The 14,326-nt window shown below is 43.6% G+C and overlaps 1 protein-coding gene across 2 annotated transcripts in view; it reads left to right on the top strand.

Moving 5' to 3' along the window:
• The first annotated feature begins 2,086 nt into the window (after positions 1 to 2,086).
• GPBP1 (GC-rich promoter binding protein 1) overlaps positions 2,087 to 14,326 on the top strand; it is a 61,669-nt gene continuing 49,429 nt past the window's right edge. The window contains exons 1-3 of one of the 2 annotated variants that reach the window (XM_065405998.1): positions 2,087 to 2,136; positions 3,397 to 4,454; positions 5,290 to 5,358. The gene's annotated coding sequence lies outside the window, so the exon portion shown is untranslated. Of the gene's footprint in view, positions 2,230 to 3,392; positions 4,455 to 5,289; positions 5,359 to 14,326 lie in introns of both variants that reach the window. The other variant, XM_065405997.1, reaches the window with a different exon arrangement.

Here is a 14,326-nt window from a genome sequence, read left to right on the forward strand (position 1 = left end):
TTCCTTCACTTTCTATCTTAGTCTTTTCAGAGCAAGAGCCTTATTGAAGAAAAGCAACAAGAAGAAAAATAGATGGAAACAAAATTAAAAGGGGTCTATATGGCAGAGTGAATTATGGTAGAACCTCAGAGTTATGAACACCTCTGGAATGGAGGTTGTTTGTAACTCTGAAATGTTTGTAACTGAACAAAATGTTGTGGTTGTTTTTTCAAAAGTTTACAACTGAACATTGACTTAATACTGCTTTGAAACTTTACTGTGCAGAAGAAAAATGTTGCTTTCCCTTTATGTTTTAGTAGTTTACTTTTAGCACAGCACAGTACTGTACTATATTTGCTTTATTTATTTTTATCTCTGCTTCTGATTGTGTATTTTTGGTTCCAAATGAGGTGTGTGGTTGACTGGTCAGTTCGTATCAATGGTGTTCGTAACTCTGAGGTTCTACTGTAGTGCATTGTCTTTCACCGCAAATTGTGCTGATGGATGAAATGAAAATGAATTTGTCCCCATTTGCTCACATTACAAAACTACTGTACAATGGGCAGTCTTCGCTTAAGGGCTACATTCTTCCCTCCACTAATGCAAGCTGAGGAGAATACAGACCATCAGAATCCACTGGGAGCGGGCTGAGAGGGGAGAAATGCCAGTTCCATGTCTTATGCTCTCTGCCTCCCTGGAGCCACATGGAAGCTCCTCTATTGCAGCTCTGTGGGGTTTGTTCTCCATTGTAGGGTATTTGGAACCAGAGCAGGGAGGAATGGAGCCAGGGATCAGCTGCTTGCCATAGCAATGCTCCCTTGCAAAACTCAGTGGGAATTTTGAATGTGCAAGGAATGCAGGATTGTATTTTTAATTACTGTCATACATGTCCCCTGACTATTAAATACAGGATGACCAATGGACAAATTGCAACCCCTTACACCCATAGGGGAAGCTGCATGGCGGGGGAGGATTTGCCCAGGGAAAAGACAGTCTTTAGTACTACTGTTCTGCCAAAGACGGGTAGCTTTAAATACTGGCTGGAATACCACAGAGGCTCCAGTGGTGGACTGTTTGAGTTACTCAGTCAACATATCTCATCCAGTCTGATTCTATACTCTCTCCAAGGCTGTCACTTTTGGTTGTCTTTGAGCCTGGTGGTTTCCAATAACTAGGCTCCGCTGGCTTGCGATGATGGCAGACCCAGATCACTACTGCCAACTCCAAATGTTCACAACTCAAGTCAAGCGCACTCCCCATCCCTCCCTCCCATGAGACTGGTTTAAAATAATCAGATTTTTAACAAAATAACACTTTGAGGTCTCTATGTTTGCCCACTGGTTATATATTATAAAAACAAAACCCTGTACTGCTAGCCGCAGTCTGTTGTCTCTCTAACTCACTCATCGCTAATAGGTCTATCACCGCAGAGGTGCATTATAACTAAATTCCACTATCGTGTAGAACTAAAGGTTGCTCTCAAATTTCACAGAGTAAAAACGATCTGTGTTCTCCACAGTCAGCGCAATACACAGCACAGCCTCATACCCGGGCTGCTGCTGCGCGGGAGTCCCCAGGTGTTATAAGATATGAATCCGAAGAAGTGGGTTGTAGCCCACGAAAGCTTATGCTCTAATAAATTTGTTAGTCTCTAAGGTGCCACAAGTACTCCTGTTCTTTTTGCAGATACAGACTAACACAGCTGCTACTCTGAACCCAGGTGTTATAACACCAGAGACAGTTGGGTCACGAGGGATACTATTAATTAGGATTAATAAACTCTCCTTGTTGCGCCCCGCTGGGGTGAGCCGCGGTCGGGGACTCCGCATTCCCAGATCAGAGGCAAGCGGCGAGCGCTGGGGATTCCCCCTCAGCTGTTCTCAGAACGTTCGGGATTGTTCCGGGTGACGTCACAGCACGGGGGGCTCCCCGCTGGCTCAGGTGGCGCGGTGGGGGAGGGGCGGAGCAGACGGCGGGGGTTCCTTGAAACTCCTCCACGGCGTGGGCTGGCGCCTCTTGAAACTCCTCCCCTTTTGCCTTGCGGGTGGCTGGCCTGCTGGGGCCCGTCCCGCGGCGTCGGCTAGGCGCGCTGACTCTCGCGAGGTTTGGGAGGAGAGCATTGCGGCTCGGAGCGGCGCCATTTTGGGAGCGAGGCGAGTTGTGTGACTGTGTGTGGAGAAGCGGCAAAAGGAGCTTTCAAATCTGGGACCCTCTGCTCTCTGCCTCCCGCCGACGGGACCAGCCAGCCGGGTACGGCCCGGGGCAGGCCCGAGGGGCTGCGGGAGGGGGACGGAGACAAGCTCTAGGCTCCGCTCGCGGCGGGGGCAGGGAGCTCTGTGGAGGGGAATCCCCGTTGTGGAGGGGGCTAGTGGCCTCCATGCGGTGGTGGGCAGGGGGTCCGGGCCCGGCGGCGCCCTGCGGGGAGGGGGAGCTGGGGCTGGAGGGCTGGTATGGGGGAGGGGAGCGGGGCTGAGTTGGGGGGTAACAGGCGCAGGAATGATCCCCTTGCTGCCTGGTGGGGGGCTCGGGCTCCCGAGTGGGTCCCATGGGGGGGCGGGGGCTTCCTAGCACGGGAAGCCTCTCTCCTGTGTCCCCCCCCTTCGGGCGCCTCATTGTTGGTGGTCCCTCTCCCCACGCCTGGGCAGCCGCGGCGCATGTGGCCTCTGGGTTTGAACACAGGGCTTTGGCGGGGGGGCTGGCTGAGCCGCAAGTGCTTGGCGGAGGGGCAGCAATAGACCCCGAGTGAGGATTTTAAACATTTCCTAGACCAATCCAGCGTGCGAAGCCTCAAGGCGAACCCCTCCGGGAAATGTCTCCTTGCCCCTGTGCGCGCGTCTGTGGGGTGGTGGTGGTGGCAGTAAATACGCTTCCACCGTTGCCTTAAAAACAAACGCATTCAATTCAAAGCTATCACGTTGGCGTGTGAGCTAATCCCGACTGCAGCCTGTGCGTTCGTTACTCCTGTTTATTTCTCTTCCCTAGTGGGAGTGCTGGAGGGATTTCCCAGGTAGCTCTCTAATGTCTGGAAGTTTTTTTTTTTTTTTCGTTTGGCATTTTTAACCTAGGATCAGCAGCTTCCTCTTTTGGTGTAACACATTTTTTTATGAAAATGAGAAAACTGTATGCCTTCCTGGTTGGTTTCCCTTAGGAGGGGGAGCAAACGTCTGTTTGTATTGGGGCAAGAAGAAAGTTCAGCGTGCACAGCATATTTATTGATATTGTGCTCTGTTCACTAGGAAATGTCTGCTTCTTCCTTGTTCCTCTTCTCTCTCAGTCATGTGAATGAAGGTTGAATTGCCACTTATGAACACTGCATTTTTTTAAAAGATGTGAGATTAGTTTTATAGGCAAATACAGTATGTAATTGAACTTTCAGAAAGGAAAACTGATTGTTTTTTTCCCCCCTCCTGTAGGCAGTTTGGATTATAAAGGCTATCCTGGATATTTAGAGCCTTTCCCTTCAGTTTGTTGTGGAGGGGGAGGAAGGTGGACATTGACCTGCAGCCTTTGCTTCAGTTGAAGAGGGGAAAAAATAACTGGACATCGACCTGGAATTATGATTTATTCAGTCAAGTCCTACTCAAAAGGCTTCTGAAACCGTCAGAAGACGTCTAAGAAGTAAATTGAAAGCTTGTGAAGTCTTGAATTTCTCTACTCAAAAGTACGAGACACCTCAACTGTGGACACTTGTCCATATGGAATGGATAATTGGTTAAATTTCTCAGCATACTTTTGCTGTCAAAATTAAAGCTTTTTTTCTTCAAATTAAAAATTTTCAGGCACTGGCTAAGATACGTTTGAGTCATATGCATAACTAATTTTGTCAACTGGTTTTAGATTGCATTAAATGTAATCCTTGGTTCTGTTTAAACACGGCTGAAGAGTTTCATGGCAGATATTTTTACCTTTATTTTATTTTTTAAATATTCTGACACAGCCTTTTTTATTTTGCAATGAAACCTATTTTCTAAATGAAGAGACTAATAGAACTTTGTTTTTCCTTTTCCTTTTTTCTTTTATATTTTATTTGAGTTTTTTGGTATAATGTTGCCAACAATCAATATGGCGGTATCCAGATAGCCATTGTTTGCAGATGCCTCTATGAGCTGAAGCTTAGAAATGTTCTTCAGTTCAGATGTGAAATTTGGCTTTTCAGTTTTACTCTTGGTGTCATAAAAGGTATATTTATTTCATCAGGAGCTGATGTTCGTTATAGTGGGATGTACATGGAATAGTAAAGAGAAGAGGCTTCAAAAAGATAGAACAAGCTTCTTAAATCAGACTTGGGAAATTTTGGAAATAGATTTGTGAAGGCTGTAAACGAGAAGGATGGGTAGCTGATTTCTAAGAGGTGAACTCTGTCAAATAGCTACTGATGTAGTATCTTCAAGGACTCGGGCTATTATTTCAAGGAAAACAAACTGGAAAATACAAATTACACTGAACTAACACCTTGTACAGTCGTCTTGGATTTTGTAAGTATTGTACTGTGCATGAATCAATATACATTTGAATAAACTATCCCCTCAGTAGAGGCATAAATAATGTCCCGCACGCAGTAAATGTTAAGCTGTTTTTGAAAGCCTTCAACTGAGCTCACAGTCCAATTTTCACTTGCAGTGTTTAGTAACTAGCAAGGTCTCTGTAAATATTGGAAGCTGTTGCAAGAAGAAATAGCATTAACTGGAGAAAATCTTATGTGATTTTGAGGATTTGCTTTAAACTGTATGCTGTTGCATGAATTTTTAGGTATTCTGGGTCTTTTTGTTTACATTGTATCCTGAACATCAAGAAGTTAATACCTTTGACTAAGTTGATTCAGCAGCATACAGATGGAAAAAATGAAATTCTCAATACACACACAACAGCATAGAAACTTTTCATAAGGTTGCTTGAAGTGATAGAAGCTTAAGAACTTGCACAATTTTGCGCTATGTAGCTAAATTGATTTCCTGCAGTGTATGTTAAGAATTAAGAGTGGAGACAGTAGTTCCTGTCCACGCTCAGGTTTTGATAAAACATCTGTTTAAGCAGGCTGACTTTTTAAAGTTGTATTCAGAGAAATGTGATGGGTTTTAACCCTCTGTCTAGTTCCTGAAAGCTCCCTTGATTTTTCTGATTCATTAGATACCAACAGGCTGCTTAATTCACCCCTTCACATTTTTATTGTTCAATTTCACATCTTTACTGTTAAATTTATTGCTGTTCCTCTTTTTCACCGGAAACATGGGGTAGCTTTATTACAAGAAACAGTTTTCCTATTAATTGTAAATACATTTACTGCAATATTTTGAATTAATTTCTCTGCAGGTTTGCTTTCAACAGATCCACTACTGCCTCAAGAAAAAATTAAGATGGACAAAACAACCTAGTTGAAAAGTCAGTGGTAACTTTATTCAGCTTTAATCTTGTATTTCATACATAAAGATCATGTTGACCTAGGTTTAAATAATTAAAGCACTATTTGTAGTCTGTCACCTTTACTGAAGTGGACATATTTTCATAATTTTCTCTTTAAGCTCTTCAAAACTTGTGTTCGCTAATACCAATTTTGAGTCTCCTCGAGGGCTCTAAAATGGGATCTGGGGCAGTGTCTTGAAGGGAAGCCTTGTGTACAAGCAATTTTAAATGATTGTGAAGCTGTGCCTAGATGACTGTATTGGAATTGCTTTTCTATACGCTGATATTTTGACCAGGAATGAAAGATGTTGTTTTAAATAGGCCTATTTCATAGGGCCTGTGTTCAGGTGCCTGTGTGATCAGAATTACCCTTTTCCACCTGCCTCCTAAGTGCTGGAGGAGCTTTATACTGAATAGAGTGAGGAGTTTTATTCTGAAGTGCCGTTTTATTTGGCTTCTGCTGAATCAAAATGTATTGTGTTCACCATCATTAAAGGGTTACCATGATCTAGTCATGGTTCTGGGATAGTTTCAGGTGTTCAACGTACTCTCAAATCCCTTGGCCAAGTTATGTGTTTTTTAACACTAATTCTCCTATTTTTTTTTCCTTTTCCTCAAGTGTTTCTTTCCTCCTTTGCTTAACCCATGCAATCATGAGAAAATGATTAGAGGTCTGATCCTGTAATAAGCGCTGCATGGGCGGATCCCTGTGCCTGTGAGGAACCCCATTGAAGTTAGTTGGGCTCTACACTGACTCATGGCTCTTTTATAGTGGAGTTCATTGAATGACTGGGGGCTAATTGATTATACAGGATAATTTGTGAGATGGGCTATACACAAAGTACTGTAAATTTATAAAGTAAGCAAACTAAAAAATGGAGAAATTCCTTTCTTAAATCTTTCAGTTGTAATAATGCATTACTATATTGCTTCAAGTAGGTTAAAAAAATTCATCCATAAGTGATGTTGGTGTTTCCTTAAATTACCTATCTATAGGTTCCATACTACTGCCCATCAATGTAGTATCTAAGTGTCTTCCATTTAAAACTCATAGTAATAGGAAAGTCCCTAATGCTTTTCTAGCTACTGATTTCCAGTATTACTACAACTTGTTCTTGATTAGGTTTTCTCATTGAAATCAAGCCCTTTTCCACCCTGGGACACTCATTTTGTGAAGTGATTTCCCTTTCTCTGGATGGTTCTACCCTAGTTCTGTCTGGTATATAGATGGGTGCCCTTCAGTCTTGGTAAATTGACTCCATTCTTTACACTTTCCTAGTTGCTGGCAGCAGGAGAGCTTTTCTTTTCACTATTGTCCCCTAACTTAGGATCCCAGGATGACCTCACTTGAGAGCTAAGTATCCTGCTTTGCATGCATATGTATTGGACATAGTATGAAGCTCTCCTGTACTTGTTACTGTATCTCTTGATGGGATATTGCACCTTGACCAAAATTCATACAGGTACGTAGGGCCTACTAAGGTTAAAAACTGCCACCATGCTGGTTGACTACAGTACCTCTTCTATATAGATATTTTTAAAAATTTTGATAGCACTTACTAGGCTGCAGCACTTTGCAGATAGGTATGAAGATGAGGTCCCTGCCCTGAAGAATTTATACTATAACACTTGGTTTAAACACATTCATTGTACTGGTATAACTGTCAGGGCTGTAGGATTTTTATCAATATAGCTATCCTGGTACAACCCCTAGGGCAGTGGTTCTCATCCCCCCCCCCCCCCCCCCCCACAGACGACTTGAAAATTGCTGAGCGTCTCAGCAGACCACTTAATGATCTTTCTAAATGTTGTTTGTACGTTAGCTAACTATTGTAAAGCACTTTGGATAAAAGCGCTATATAAAAAACAAACAATAATAATAAATATTCCCCCCCCCAACAAATAAAAGCACACAACTCATATTTTAGTATCACTAGTCTTCACCTTTATAATGAGATGGATGTGCCCTTTCTCCACATCTTTCCCGGTCCCAGCTAGAGGGCTGCCACGGTAGGGGTCTCTCCCTCTCTCCCCAACCGCAGCAGCCCCGGGGCTGGAGCTGGGAGGAGGGGGGGGGGGAGGTCTCTCCCCGCCACAGCAGCCACAGAGATGAGGCTGGGAAGGAGGCCTGTCTCTCCCTGGCAGCTACAGTCCTGGAGCTGGGGAAAGTCGCCTCTTTCTCTGGCCGCCGCAGCCCTGCACATCCCAAATTCCCCCACCCCTTCTTTTCATCCACTGCCCCCTCCCACCTACCCCCTATTCTCCCAAGGCCACCACCTCACCTTGCGTGTGCGTCTTCTCCAGGGTCCAGGCACCTAATTAGTGGCGCCACGCCTGTGTGGCTCCACTAATTAGGTAGGTGGCCCTTCATTCTCTTGTGTGCAGCCGCCCAGGCGCGCACCTTAGAGGGAACTATCCACAGACCACCTGAATGGAACTCGTGGACCACTGATGGTCCACGGACCACAGTTTGAGAACCTCTGCCCTAGGGAATGGAGTCATATTGCTATAAAGGAGTCTTATATTGGTACAGCTTATTTCCTTGCAGTACTCAAATAAGCTATACATATATAAGCTTTTATCGTTGGACATGGCCTAAAGAGGCAACATGCAAACATATTAATGGGATGCAGTGAATGTGATGATATGGGGAGGTTGAGCAGATGTCCTGCTTTGCGATTTGTTTGGATTTTTATCTACTTTAAGATTTTGCACTACTATCTGTCACCGTAATGAGTTTCTTCCATGTAAAATAAATATGAATAGAACAGATTGGCAATAGATAAATCCCTCATGGACTTCTGGAGTTTCCTATTCTTGTTTTGTGTTTAATTTTTAGTAATCTGAGTTAATGTTCTGTGGGGAGGATTAGTTGTGATAGGCCTCTTTGTATTGAGCACTAGGGTTATAAAATGATGCAACAGTATTATACTGTAACAAAATACTGTAGTTTATAGTGATGCTTTGCCGTTAGTCTGTCTTGACAGTGATTGTGACATCAGTCATTGACTATCCTACAGTGAGGTGCCTGAATTGGTATGGTGCTACAGGCCCTTCCTTTCTTTTTCATAATACACATGGACAGCTCCACAGTTGGCTGCCTTCCCATACTGAGGCGGTTATGTGCAGGCTGACTACTGCATTCGTGGCAGTTCTCTACTGCCTTCAGTATCCAATATATACTCAACTCCTTTTTCAATCACTTTATATTGTCTCTGTACATAAAAATATAATAGCTCCTATTTGTTTAACACAGCTTAGATGAACCTTGGACACTAGACAGTCAGCAGCTGAAGCATTTATTGCAATAAGTGCTTTGACCCTCCTGCATAGGGAAGTAGATCAGGATTTAATTAGCTTCTATCTGCAAGGTGCTGCAGGTACAAAACTGATTAGTTTCTCTCAATTTCTCTTTTTTGAGTCCTTTTGTATGTGTAAAATGCTGCAGCAAAATAAAAGGATTAAACAGCAAAAAGCAACAAAACGGGGGAGAATACAAAAGGGGAGAAATGAGGAAAGGTGTGTGGATGGATGGATGGAATTCCATAGGATACAGAAAAGGTTGTGAAATATGGTAGTAATAGTCTTAACACTAGTGCCCACAAACTTTGTAGCAGTGACAGATTCTTAAACCCTTGCATAGGGTTCAAAAAAGAATTAGATAAGTTCATGGAAGATAGGTCCATCAATGGCTATTAGCCAGGATGGGCAGGGATGATGTCCCCAGCCTCTGTTTGCCAGAAGCTGGGAATAAGCGACAGAAAGGATCACTTGATGATTACCTGTTCTGTTCATTCCCTCTAGAGCACCTGGCATTGGCCACTGTCGGAAGACAGGATACTGGACTACATGGACCTTTGGTCTGACCAGTATGGCCGTTCATATGTAGGGATTCAGGACTCTTCTGTTGAGTCATCCTGATGTCAGGTTCTTAAGGTCTGTGTAGAAATGCAGAAGTATTTTTGCTAAATGACCCTGAAGTTTGGTCAGGTATGTCCAGTTAGATACAATGTAAGGCGTTGTCTGTACTAGAGAAATGCATTGGTTTAACTAAATAGATTTTAAAAACAGTTGGCTTAGTTCAGCTGGTGCACTTCTTTGGTATGTACATGGTTTGAATATGAGAGGGGGTGAAAGTGCTTCTCTCAGGTAAATGGTATAAGGGACAGGAATGGAGAGGTCCTTCCTCTCCCTCCCCCCCCCCAAAACCCCCAACCTCCTAGGAGCAGCCAGTATTGATAGAGCTTAGACTGATGTTATAGTTTTATGTATAAGTTTGCCAGATCCCAGGAAGTGAGTAAGTTTAGAATATGTACAGTGTCTGTGTGCACTCTCTACTTGGAGCAGAGGGGGAACTCCACCTGCATATACGTTTCCATTGTTGGTTACGAGAGACACCAAAGTTTACATGTCTGTTATCAAAGTGTACTTAAGGAGCCCAACCATATTACTATTTAAAAAAAACCCATGCACATCAGAAAGTGTCTGACAAATAACTTAAAAAAAATGTGGAGGAAGAACTGTTAACTACTTGTTCTTTCCCAATAAACTCCTATATTTTTTCTCTTGCTTTTGGTCCTCAGGTGACATTTGTCCTCCTGGCTTTCTAAAGGTGACTTGAAAAGGGAGGGAGAGAAAATAAGTTTGTACCCTTTGTTGCTTGTTTGTTATTTATAGAGAAGAACTGAGAGGTTCTTCTCTTCTCTTCTCTTCTCTTCTCTCCCCCCCCCCCAAAAAAAAACCCCCCCACCAAAATTCTGTGGTTTTTTGTTTTTTGTTAAACACATTGGAAAATCAGGTCTTGTCAATCATGGAAGACTTCATGACAACTGGTGAGAATAGTGAAACTGACATCACAATTGGAGATGAACTAAATGCTGTGCAATTGAGAGGGGATGGGATGGGATTTTTTGTTCATGTTAAAAGCTTTAAAGTTTTTGACATCTGTTGAAGTCTGTAGCAGTGCGGACTCACCCCTGCGGCGCCTCCTGCTGGTTGTCCTCAGGAATTAGCTCTCCCAGCCTTGGAGCGCCCTCTACAGGCTGGTGATCCGCCTTGCCACTGACCCCGTGTCCCTCCCAGGACCCCGGTGCCCCTTTCTCTGGGTGCTGCCCACTGGCAGTACCCCACAGTTCTGGGTCTCCCCCTCCCAGGGAAACCCCCACCCACTATCCCCACTTCGCCTCCGTCTTGGCTACTGCCCAGTCTCCATCTAGCCCCTATTCACTGGGGCAGACTGCAGTATAAGCCACTCATCATTGGCAAAGGGGTTTGGGCCTGCTGCCTCTGCCTACCCGTGGGCTGCCCCTTTGCAACCCCAGTACCCAGTTGGCCTTACCCTAGGCCTGCAGCCCCCACTCCACCCCTTCCATGAGGCCCTGCCCCGCTGCACCCTTCCCACCCCTTCCCCGCCCCCATTCCAACCCCTTCCCCAGAGTCTCCACCCCAACTCCGCCCCCTCCCTGCCTCTATTCCAACCCCTTCCCCAAATCCCCGCCCCTGCCACGCCTCTTCTCCGCCGCCTCCCCTGAGTGCGTGGCTCCTCCCTCCTGGAAAGTGCTAAGCGCTGCCAAACAGCTGTTTGCTGGTGGGAAGCGCCTGGAGGTAGGCAGAGGAGCGGGGACGCAGTGTGCTGGGGAGGAGGAGGAGGGGCAGGGAGTGAGGGGAGCTTGGTGGCCACAGGAAATAACTATGTGGGGGGGGGGGGGGGAGCTTGGCGGGCCACAACAAATAACTCTGCAGCCACGTGTTTGAGACCCCTGTTCTAGAAGATAGAACTGGTGCAACATTTAAATCTTTTTTTTTTTTTATTATTTTTTTTTTTAAATGGATTTTTGGTCACTTCTGGCAGTTATTTGTAATAAGAAAATATTTTATGTACAAACAGTTAATGATGAGAAACTTCTGCAAAAACTTTACTGGGTGCCCTATGGTTGTATAACAGGAGGTTTTTAAGTGCAGCTGTTGACATGTAGGCCTAGTCTACACTTAAATGTTAGGTTGGTATAGCTACGATGCTCAGGGGTGTGAAAAATTCACACCACTGAGTAGTGTAGCCGTGCTGATGTTTAACCCCAGGGGTATACGTAGCTAGGTTGATGGAAAAATGCTTCTGTCACCTAGCTGCCACCGCTCGGAGTTGGAGTTCCTACAGCTATGTGAAAATCCCTTCTGTCGCTGTAGGAAGTGTCTACACTATGGCACTGTAATGCTGGTAGTGTAGACATGGCAATAATGGTTAATGTATAGCAGCTGTTGATGCAGAAAGTCTTCATTGGGAGTTGCATTTACATCCACCATTTACCCCATCTTCATGCATTACCAAACCCTCACTTAAACATTCAAAAAACCAAAATGCAAGGAATTTAATATACAAAAATCTTTGTGAAACAGGTAGGGATGCCCTGTACCATGTGCCTGACTCAAATCTACAAAGGCAAAAAAATGAAAAGTTAAGTTGCTGAACCGTACATAACCTCTTTTCTTTTACCTTTAGGCACATACCTTAGCATTACCACTACTACTGCATGCCACAGACCATGCAGTGCAAGCTTAGCTCTGCTCCCCAAAGGTCTCCAACCTTCCTTCTCTCCCCTTTCCAAAGCTATTTCATCCCTGCACAACTGTGACAAGCATTCACAACCGATAGTGTGAGGTGATGGTAGATCAGTAAAGGGTTTTGTAGTGGAGGGTAGTCTGAGGGGCAGAATTAAGGTTTGGGTGCATGGCTGTGGTGTACTGTAGTTATGGTATACCTCTACCCCGATATAACACGAATTCGGATATAACGTGGTAAAGCAGTGCTTTGGGGGGGCGGGGCTGCGCACTCCGGCAGATCAAAGCAAGTTTGATATAACACGGTTTCACCTATAATGCGGTAAGATTTTTTGGCTCCCGAGGACAGCGTTATATAGGTGTAGTAAGATGTGAGTCTGTGGGTAAATGAGAAGAGGATATATACTGTTAAACTACCTAACTCTTAATTTCCTTGCTTTTGTTAGGTATGTTGTGTGTGGAACCCTAACTGCTTCACAATAAAGATTTTTGTGCGTGTGCGCACATCCCCCTTTTTAGTTTCTGCTTCTTACTAGAGCCTTCATTCTGTACATCAGTACTTATATCTACTATTAACCATTCTGCAGTGAGCATCCAGAGATTTGAACTCCCTTCTCCTGCTTTAAAGTGTAGCTTCAGAGGGGATTGTCAACTTTGAAATTTATTCAATTAAAACAAAAAAAGCTAAGTAGTCTTAAATATTACATCTGCCTATTGATTTTTGTGGTATTACAATCATATTTCTCTATTCTAATTTTTTCTCTCTTCTGCTGTGAGTCCCCCCAAGACAGTGAAATGTAGGCCTGGTCTACACTAAAGTTTAGGCTGACACAGCTATGTTGCTCAGGGGTGTGAAAAACCCTCACCCCTGAGTGAAATAGTTACGCCAACCTGACCCCCAGTGTAGACAGTGGTAGGTGGACAGAAGAATTCTCCCATTGACCTAGCTACTGCCTCTTGGGGAGGTGGATTACCTCTGCCAATGGGAAAGTGCCTCTCGTCGGCCTAGGTCCTGTCTACACTGAAGCGCTACAGCTGTAGCCGCTGCAGCATTTCAAGTGTAGCCAAGCCCTTAGTTTCACTTGTAAATTCAATTAATCAAGTTATATGTGAAGTACTGAACTATATTTCCAGTCTTTTTTGTTTATGGTGAGCTTGAGGTTTCACTTGTTATAATAGATTAAAAAAAAGACACAAGCAATTGTTTTAAAAAGCTTGTTTCCATTTAAAATTGAACTGCCCAAACTTATGAAGTATGTGTCCCCCAAATAGGAAGAGGCGTAAAGTTAGTCACTAAGCTTTTAGAAACCATCTATTTGGTGGTCCTGTTGCTATCATTCTGGCTATCCGCTCCCTTTCACTATGTACTATAACACATTTACAGTGTTAACCTAAAAGCTTTGCATTTTTTAAAAAGTTGATCTTTGTGTAGTCTTTATACAACTACATGTTGCTATCTAGTGGCTTTTAAATATCATTTGTCACTGATATTTGAGCACTTCATAATTAATGAATTTAGCCTCAATACCTTTTTGAGCTACGGAAGTATTTCTATTTTGTAGCTAAAGAAATGCAGAGGTTGACTTGCCTGAGGTCGCATACTGGAAATCTGTGCCAGAGCTGGCAAAATCTTCTGAATCCCCACCCAATGCTTTAACTAAAGGACCATCATTCCTGTCTTCAATTAGAAACTGGTTAAGCAAGTTAAACAAGACACGTTCTAAATTTTTGTGGGGATGGCCTCTATAATCAATCTAATGTCCTTCCTCTGATCTAAAGGCCTGACATGGCTTCCTTACCTCTTCTTTCCTTTTGGAGGAAGAGTTGAATTAACTGCTTGTAATACCATACTGGTATGACTTTGTGTTTTAAGATGATGTTTTTTGTGGCTAAGGAATGGAATGTGTACAGACCTTTTAATTGGAGCACAGCTTTTGTGAGGCTCTTAGTGCAGTTCACACCTCACTTCCCCTCTGGCTTTTACTATAAAGTTTTAAGAAGGACATTGTATTAGTGGGTCAGGTAGAGAAATGCAACTGAACTTTAAATTGTATAACAAGAGTACTAGAAGTGTGTCTGCTCCTATTTGTGTTAACTTTTCCCGTGATCTCTACTTTAATTGCCTTATGTAAGCATGCTACTCAAAACTGAAATTATTCAGCCTTTAAAATTGAAACACCTGAATCCTCAGTTGCCAGAGATGAGGCCTCAAGTTAATGCAAATTAGTTGCAGGGTATATCTCTTGCTTTTGATATTTTGAAGGAAAGTGAGTTGGCCTTTGAAAAGAGACCCTGGCACTTGAGCTTCACAACTAGCAAGCGGACAATTTATAATATTTTAAGGGCAGAATTTTAGTCTTGAAACAGGATCAGGGAGGTGATATTACTTCTG

The sequence above is a fragment of the Emys orbicularis genome, chromosome 6 (assembly GCF_028017835.1).
Source record: "Emys orbicularis isolate rEmyOrb1 chromosome 6, rEmyOrb1.hap1, whole genome shotgun sequence".
NCBI classification, from domain to species: domain Eukaryota; kingdom Metazoa; phylum Chordata; order Testudines; family Emydidae; genus Emys; species Emys orbicularis.